Source organism: Theropithecus gelada, chromosome 5, assembly GCF_003255815.1.
Source record: "Theropithecus gelada isolate Dixy chromosome 5, Tgel_1.0, whole genome shotgun sequence".
Taxonomy (NCBI): domain Eukaryota; kingdom Metazoa; phylum Chordata; class Mammalia; order Primates; family Cercopithecidae; genus Theropithecus; species Theropithecus gelada.
This window is the reverse complement of record NC_037672.1, coordinates 12,540,776-12,550,115: the sequence shown is the minus strand read 5'-3', so window position 1 is coordinate 12,550,115 and position 9,340 is coordinate 12,540,776. Positions and strand designations below refer to the sequence as shown.

The 9,340-nt window shown below is 43.4% G+C and overlaps 1 pseudogene; it reads left to right on the top strand.

The window, feature by feature from the left end:
• Positions 1 to 5,515: 5,515 nt before the first annotated feature.
• Positions 5,516 to 5,923, top strand: LOC112625306 (annotated as a pseudogene).
• Positions 5,924 to 9,340: the final 3,417 nt, after the last annotated feature.

Below are 9,340 nucleotides of genomic sequence, written 5' to 3'. Positions count from 1 at the left end.
GAGTCGGAGGATAAACACCCAGTTCCCTTGCTTGCCCCTTGCTGGAGCAATCCCAAAGTGTGTGGTGCCCATACTCTCAGAGGGACACCAGTGCGACTGAGCCCCAGGTGGGACCTACTCATTAACATACTGCTTATTGGCTTTTCTCTCGTCCCTACTCTCTCATCATTTTTCCGGGATTGACTCCTGTGACAGCCTTGCTCCAGTCAAGAGACAGAAACCACACAGTAAGTTCAATAGGACAAATGTTAACACAGAGTCATGGACTACTATGAAGAGTATAGACATAAGGAAACTACAAAGCTGAGAGGGAGAACTTAGGAAAAGAGCTGAGAGGGAGAACTTAGGAAAAGATGAACTTGAGAGGGATTCAGACCTCTTGGGAAATGGTGAGGTTCAGCCCACGAGACAGCAGGGAAGCTGCTTTGGCCAGCCTCCGGAGTGCAGCGAGAGCCAGTCAGCAACTGATGGTGAGGGCTGGAGCCCGGGAGCTGGCGGGGGCTGCTGGAGGCTGCAGAAGGAGCGGCTACTCAACGCGTGACCCTGCCAGCTAAGTGCAGCTGCACACAGGCCGAGCAGAAGCTTGTAAAGGGAGGCTGAGTTCCGGGCCCCAGAGCAGCAAACAGGGAAAGGGAAGGTAATCCGGGCACCGGTAAGGGCAGGAGCCCTTCGGAGCGCTCATTCTGTGCTGGGGGGCTCTGCTTTCCATGTCAAGAGGGCTGCACAAAAAATATCACCAAGCCGGGGCTGCAGAGTCACAGAAGGACCAGTTCCACCCGCTGTCCTTGCTCACCCACACTACTGAGCCGCTGTCCCCGCACAACCGGCAAGAACCCTCCTCCAGCTGTGGTGTCCTCCAGCGCCCTCTACTGAGGAAGCCTAGCATCGCGCGCACTTAAAGAAGACAGGCTCAAAGGCAGGCCTTTGTTAGTCCCAGAACATACATTAATAAAGGGTCCATTCAGGGCTGACAGGCATAAAAAAATATTTTTTAAAAAAGATAAATACACCTCCCAAACTCCCACTTGCACTCAAACCCTTGTCTCAGGATCTGCTTTTGAAAGAACCCAAATCACATCAGTGTCAGAGAGCTGATTTTTGTTGACAAAAAGAGTCAGACTCTAAAATATTTAAAGAAATTTATTCTGAGCCAAATATGAGTCACCAATGGCCCGTGACATAGCCTTCAGGAGACCCTAAGAACAAGACCCCAAGGTGGTTGGGGCTTCGCCTAGATTTATACATTTTAGGGAGACATGAGACTTCAATCAAATACATTTAAGATACATATTGTTTCAGTCCTGAAAAGGGAAACTGGAGGGTCTGCTTCCAGTTGTGGGTAGATTTAAAATTTGTCTGATTTGACAATTGGTTGAAAGAGTTATTATCAATAGAAAGAAATGTCTAGGTTACAATAAGAAGTTGTGGAGACCAAGGTTTTATCATGCAGACGAAGTCTCCAGGTAGCAGGCTTCAGAGAGAATAGAATGTAAATGTTTCTTATCAGACTTAAGGTCTGTGTTGATGTTAAATGCTGGTCACTTTTCCTGAATTCCTAAAGAGAGGAGGGTATAATGAGACATGTCTGACACCCCTTCCTGTCATGGCCTGAACCAGTTTTTCAGGTTAACTTTGGAGTGCCCTGGCCAAGAAGGGCCAGGAGGGGCCCTTCAGTTGCTTGGAGGGGCTCTAGAATTTTATTTTTTGTTTATATTTTAATCTTGGCTCTGTATGACCTCAAGAAAGGGTCTTATCAGCTTAGAGTGCCCACCTTCTCATCTGTAAGATGGAGGTGATCCTTAACAGTCCACCTCACAGGGACTATTCTTGAGAGAATGCAACAAAATAGACCACCTGCAATGCACTTGGTACAAAATAATTGCTTAAAATAAGTGCTTGATATCATCTCCCTTCCGCCTTTTCAAACCAAATCAAAGCCCCAAAGGTGGTTCTTCCTTTCTTTAAGTAAGAGTCAAGGTATGAGAATGCTCCGAGCTACTCTGCTCAAGACATTTTTCCCTTAAATGTGGCCCGGGACATCTTGGAGGAAAATGGGGAGATTAGAAGGAGGCCTTGTCCTGGAAAGGAATGATTTGAAGTATTGGAAACAAATGATAAACAAGTGTTTCTCTACAGAGAAAAAAGTTCAAGTAAAGTTCTCTAGGATATGACAATTTCTGTTGGCATTTAAATGAATGAGCTTTAAAGCAGGGAATAAGCAGTGTGATAATTGCTACCATTAATTAAGAGTACCACATTCCTATGTGCCAGGAATTCAAAGTCATAACCTCTCTTAGTCCTCATAACAATTCTTTAAGGTAAATGCTATTTTTAATCTCATTTATGCAAATGATGAAACAGAGGCTTGAAAACATGGAGCAGTTTTCCCAAGGTCAGAGCCAGGATTTGATCCCAAGCCTACCTGACTCTAATCCTTGGCTTCAATTGCTGTGGTGGATACAACTGGGATTGAGCCTAAGGAGTCAGAAGTCTGTGGTCCTGGTCCAGGCTTTATGTTTGAATCCCTATGTTTTCCAGTGAGTAATTCTTCCCTCCCCAAAGGGATGATTCCTTCATCTGTAAAATCAGAGAGCTGAGTTAGAATCAGGGTTTCTGCAGAGATGGTACCACACCCAAGGATATTTTGGAAAACTGTGAGGATAGCTGGTGCTATGATAAGAGGGCACTCAATGATATTTCATGGTTGAGGACTAGGGTGAGTAGATGCCCTACATATCCCACAAGATATTTGTGTAGTTGAAAAAGTTATGTGAACCTAGAACCTTGCTCCATTTTACAACTAAAAACAAGTAAATTCTTATACCATTTAATATCCAGTGAATTTTCCAGGGTCAATTGAAGAAAGATTGTACTTTATTTTATGATAAATTTTACCAGGAGTTGGTCACTATTTGGTAAATCATATCACCAACAACAGTGCAAAACATGATATGCATTAGCAGATCATCCCCTCTCACTTTGCATTTGTACTGATTATGGATACAGTCACAAATGTCTGTGTATTTCTTGGGGCCTTTGAGTGTAGTATTCCCTACTTATCTGTATATTGAAACACTCATTACCACTCAAGAGGAGAACGGATAAATAAATCATGGTATATTCATAAAATGGAGTACTACAAAGTAAATTAAAAAAAAAAAACTACTAACATGACAACATGGATGAATCTCATAGACATTATGTTGAACAAAGAAACCAGACACAAAAGTGAAAATATTGTACAATTCCACTTGTATGAAACTGAAGAAGAGTCAAAATCAATTGATGGTGGTAAGTATCAGAATAGTAGCACACCTCCTGGAGACACTTTTAACCAGGAAGGTACCCAAGAGAAGCTTCTGGAATGGTAAGTTCTATGTCATGGTCTGAGTGATGGTTACACAAGTATATAAAACTAATTAAATATTCATCAAGCTAGACTGGGTGTAGTGGCTCACGCCTGTAATCCCAGCACTTTGGGAGGCCAAAGTGGGTAGATCTTCTGAGATTAGGAGTTCAAGACCAGCCTGGCCGACATAGTAAAACTCCATCTCTACTAACAATACAAAAAAATTAGCTGGGTGTGGTGGTGCACGCCTGTGGTCTTGGCTACTCAGGAGGTGGAGACAGGAGAATTGCTTGAACTCAGGGGGCAGAGATTGCAGTGAGCCAAGATCATGCCATTGCACTCCAGCCTGGGCAATAAGAGCAAAACTCCATCTCAAAAAAAAAAAAAGTTCATCAAGCTGAGCACTTAAGACTAATGCACTTGGACACACCTTAATGTACCTACTTTTTACCTCAGTATTTTCTTTTTTACAACTCCATTTGAACACCTGAGTTTAAATAGTCACAAACAAAAGGCTTCTGGAATCAGGCATCTGGGTCCAAATCTCAGATTCTTCTTACCACTTCTTACTTTGTAAGATCTTGAGAAAATGACTTACCTTGTCTACGATTCCATTTTCTTTCATACAGCGTGAGAATAATGGAAAGCAGATCACTACGCACTCGTTGCCAACTTCTCTGGGTGCAGTGAGACAGAACACATTCGCACACAAGTTACATGAAGCAGATTTATTACTTATAGATAGGCAGCAAGGATAACAGAAGACTGGGATTCATTTTAAGCTCGTCCCCAAGGCTCAGAAAAGCTTCCTAAGGCAGATGATGCTCCGTCTGCCTGTGTCCTACTTGCACAGCAGCTAAGGAACCAGGGAAAGCAGCCCACCCTGGGTTGTATTCCCTATGGTCACATGACATGCTGGGCTAAAGCACTGAAGGACACCCTGTTTCTTTCTCTTTTTTCATATACTTTTAAGTTCTGGGGTACATGTGCAGAACATGCAGGTTTGTTACATAGGTACACACGTGCCATGGTGGTTTGCTGTATCCATCAACCCATCATTTACATTAGGTATTTCTCCTAATGCTATCCCTCCTCTAGTTCCCCACCCCCTACAGGTCCCGGCGTGTGATATTCTCCTCCCTGTGTCCATGTGTTCTCATTGTTCAACTCCAACTCCCACTTATGAGTGAGAACATGCAGAGGACACCCTTTTTCTTTAGGAGGACGGGGCAGGACTGGAACAGAACTGGAACAGGAGATGACTGTTCCAGCCATCTCCCCCTTTATCTCAGATGCTACACTCGTGGCACATTCTATAGTTACTCTTGAGAACTACAAGTGGAAAAGGAGTAAAAACTGGTTTGGTCCAAGACCACCTGGAGCACTGTCCTGCAAAGAGTAATTCATTCCTCTCCAGTTTGCTGAGTGCATTCAAGACATAACACATGTAAGAGTGTCTACCACTCTCCTTATGTTCAATAGCTATTCATTTCTTCTACACAAATTTCACACTCCATTTGCTCTGACTTCCCAAAACAGAGGTGTGTCAGTGATGGCAAATTTGTGACATTTGTGTTCCTCAGTGCCCCCTCCTGAGCCTTGAAGGATATGGCTAATCCACTACACCACTCTTCCCTGCTGACCCTTAAAATCCATCTCAACACAGTACTCCCTGAGGCTTCACCACTTCATGAAAGCTGGGCATGAAAGAAAACTTATTTGCCATCCTGGCCTATGTCATATTCATCTTTGCTTTGGCTGTAGTATCTAGTACAAGCACTTGTCAAGCTTGTGAGAAATGAAAAAAGAGCTGATATTTATTACACATCTAAACAACACACTGAAACTGGAGTTTTTTTTATACATTGCCTCTTAAATCCACACACAAAAAATTCTGTGGGGGAAAAAAAGCATAATTCTTGTTAAGAAATTTTTAAAAAAAAATCAAGCTTATTTAAATAAGAAAGGCCTGTCCACAGATGACAGATGGTTAAGCCAAGTTTAAATCCAGGTTTGTCTGCCCCAGATGCCCAAGGTCTGTCCACCATGGCATGCCACACTTCATCAACTGTGGACACACAGTGCAAGTCCAACATTAGAAAGTAGGTATGTTCTCTCTTCCTTGGCACTGCCTATGGAGGTGGCAGCCATGTCCTCCTCAGCATCATGGCCGCCTTCATACCCCTTGTGAAGCCCAAAATAGTCAAAAAGAGAACCAAGAAGTTCATTGGGCACCAGTCAAACTGATATATCAAAATTAAGCGTGACTGGCGGAAATCCAGCGGTATTGACAACAGGGTTCGTAGAGGGTTCAAGCTCCAGATCTTGATGCCCAACAGTGGTTATGGGAGCAACAAAAAAACAAAGCATATGCTGCCCAGTGGCTTCCAGAAGTTCCTGGTTCACAACGTCAAGGAGCTGAAAGTACTGTTGATGTGCAACAAATCTTACTGTGCTGAGACTGATCACAATGTTTCCTCCAAGAACTGCAAAGCCATCATGGAAAGGGCCACCCAGGTGGCCATGCGAGTCGCCAACCCCAATGCCAGGCTGTGCAGTGAAGAAAATGAGTAGGCAGCTCATGGGCCTGCTTTGTGTTTACATAAAACTGTAAAAAATAAACAAATAAATAACAGAAAAAATAAAGTAGATGTGCAATATCTACTGTCTTCCCTCAACAATAAAATCATCCAGAATTCAGAACGAGAAAAATAGATGTGCTATCCTACTAGAAGTGAGTTAAAAAGAGGATATAGGAAATTATTTCATGCCAAAAAATAAATAAAACTAAGTGAGTTCTGATGGTTAAAAAAGAGCAAGACAGAATCAACAGCCTGCAAGACTAACAATTCACTGGCTGCTAATTCTGCAGATTTGCTTCTTCAAACACAAGCACATTAGGTATTCTGCTAATGGAGCCAAAAGCGCCTTCTCTAATCCCAAGTGAAGTGCAGATAGACGCTCTCTGCCGAGCCTTGTTTTTCTTGCTTTCATTTTGATTTGCTTCCTGTGGGTTTCATGTACCTCATCAGAAACTGAAGGTAGGAAAACAGATCTGCCCCCTGACCAAAGTAAAGCTCTCATAGGGAGGGCCAAGGGGACTCACAGAGCGCAGACCTTGTGCATGTCAAGGCCACTGTTTTGAATCTGAAAGTACACATTATAATGCCGTCTCCGCTGAGGAGGACATGACCACAGAGAGGAAACAAGAGAAAAGATGGGGAGGAGGAGGAATGCTAGAATGTCACAGCCAGGAGGGCCTGTGGAGGTCGCTTTGCCCATTTTCCCAAATGTTAATCATGTTGGCCACAATCCTATACCACCTGCACTATTACTTACTTATTCTTTCTTCAAGTAAGCTCACTTATTCAATTAAATGTAGCTTCATCTTAATCAATATCAATGAAATCACACATTTGATGTGATAGTTATATTTTTTTCCTAATAGACTTTAAAATAAACATAACTATGAAAACTTAAAATGTTCATCCATGCATCATACATAAGCTTGTATCTCCCTAGTGGGACCTGCACCACACACTGAGAAAGACTGATAGTTCATTGGATTCTAGGCTTGTTTTTTAGCAGTGGAAATACTTCGGGGTTTTAATGGACCCCAATCTGTCCAATAGATAACTGCTTTGAAGAAAGCTGCCCAGGGCGGCTTGGAAATCTGGCCTTTTAGCATCTACATTGCTGCTCACCTTGCTCAAGACCCCAGAGGTCACTTGGCTCAAGGCTCAGTAAGCAGCATTTGAGGCCAGGCACAGTGGATCACACCTGTAATCCCTGCACTTTGGGAGGCCAAGGTGGGCAGATCGGCTGAGGTCAGGAGTTCGAGACCAGCCTGGACAACATGGTGAAACCCTGTCCCTACTAAAAATACAAAAAATTAGAAAGGTGTGGTGGTGTGTGCCTGTAGTCCCAGCAACTCGGGAGGCTAAGGCAGGAGAATCACTTGAACCCAGGAGGCAGAAGTTGCAGTGAGCTGAGATTGCACCACTGTACTCCAGCCTGGTCGAAGGAGCAAGACTCTGTCTCAAAACAAAAAAAAAAAAAAAAAAAAAAAGTTGAAACTCTGTTCCAGCTCCAGCTCGTTTTACAGAAAAGTAAATTAAAGTATGAAGAAGAGAAATGATGACAAGAGGTTGCACAGAAAGTTACTGCAGAAATAGATGTGGAAGCCAGAGCCCTTAATGCACATCTAGAGATCGTGGCACTACCCTGTACCCTGGAAAACCTTCAACATGGGCCACAAAGATGGCACATAGCCTTCCTCCACCTCTCTCCTGCCACACATGCTGGTTTGAAGAAATATTTGAGCTGAGAGGGGAGGAAATCTGTGGCTAGGGAGAAAGACAACGAGGTAGAATTTGGACAATTAATTGCTAGGGTGCTACTTGGGCTGAAAGTTGTTTGGACTGAGAATAGAAAACCAATGCATGGGAGCCTCAAGGTGACAGACACAACCAAAATGCACCATGTCATGTGGGCACCTTTGTTTGCCCAGTTTTCTTCAACTGACTGAAGCATCTAGAAATGCACCCAAATGCCCAAATCCTACCTGAGAAGCTTTGAAGAATAATTTGAGACAAATTCTACACCTTGACTCCTTCCTCATCTGCAGCTCCTCCTTCACCCCACCCCTGTCCAGCCACGCCCTTCCAGCATCCTTTTGTGGGTCTTTATGTCTAGGGACATCCAGCATCTCCAGGTAGAGCAAATTTGCCATTGTAGCATCTTCAGGTCTCCTCTCCATCCATCATGCTGATCCACACAACACAGGTGGTACAGCCCATTCTGCTGGTGATGACGTCTTCCTCCTTCAAAGGCTGGAGAGGGGGTCATAAATAATAACACTTTAATAGTTTTTCTCATCCACCACAGCCTAGCTCAATATAAGAAATCATTTTCCAACAGCCAGAACTTCCCCAAAAAAGCTGAGCTGACTACTACACACAATGATATGCCTCCATCACTAGGGGATTGCTTGAAGGGGCACCATTGGGAGATTCTGGCCTTATATGAGGAATTGCACTGAATGACCACTAATACCCCCTTCCAACCCTGTGTTCTCTGATTCTACAAGGGTTTTGTGGCCTTTGGGTCACAGTGAGGGAGATTATGAAACATACAGCAATTTGGGGGAGTATTTTTGATTGAGAAGCATCTTTGACTCTAGAGCAGGAATCAGGAAACTTTTTTCATAAAGAGCCAAAGGGTACAAATAAGTTCTTATTGTAATTATTCAATTCTGTCTCTGTAGCATGAAAGCAGCCATAGACAATATGTAAACAAGTAAGAGTTGTAATGTTCCAAGAAAACTTTATTTATAACACAGGTGGCAGTTGAGTCTGAAATCATTTCAAAATAAAAAGTTAATAAATGCTGACAGCAGGCGAGATTTGACCTGCTGGCTGAGGTCAACCAACTCTTGCTCCAGAGAAAACCTGTCTACCTGGATAGCTCCCCTCCTCCTTCCTGCTTCACCCAGTCAATCATTGAGCCTAGTCAGTACACCTCCTGAATATTATGTGACCACCCATAAGAGAGATAAACCAGTCCCCTTACGTAATCAAACTCACATCATCCATGAGGGAGGATCCCAAACTGACCTCCCCTTTTAGGGACAAGCATACATTTCTTAAAATGTCAATGGTCCAGCATGGGTAACCTGGGCAACTTGGCAAAAACCTGTCTCTATGAAAAATACAAAAATTCGCTGGGTGTGGTGACATGTGCCTGTAGTCCCAGCAACTTAGGAGGCTAAAGTAGGAGGATAGCTTGAGCCCAGGAAGCAGAGGTTGCAGTGAGCCAAGATGGCACCACCACTGCACTGAGTGACAGAGTAAGGCCCTGTCTCAAAAAAAAGAAAAAAAATCAGTGGTCAGTAAAACTCCAGGGTGGAAGTGTTTTAGCCTTTCAATCAGGAGAACTATTGTCTATTTAGAAATGCTGAGTACAACCCTCCTCCCTTCCAGATTGCTAACT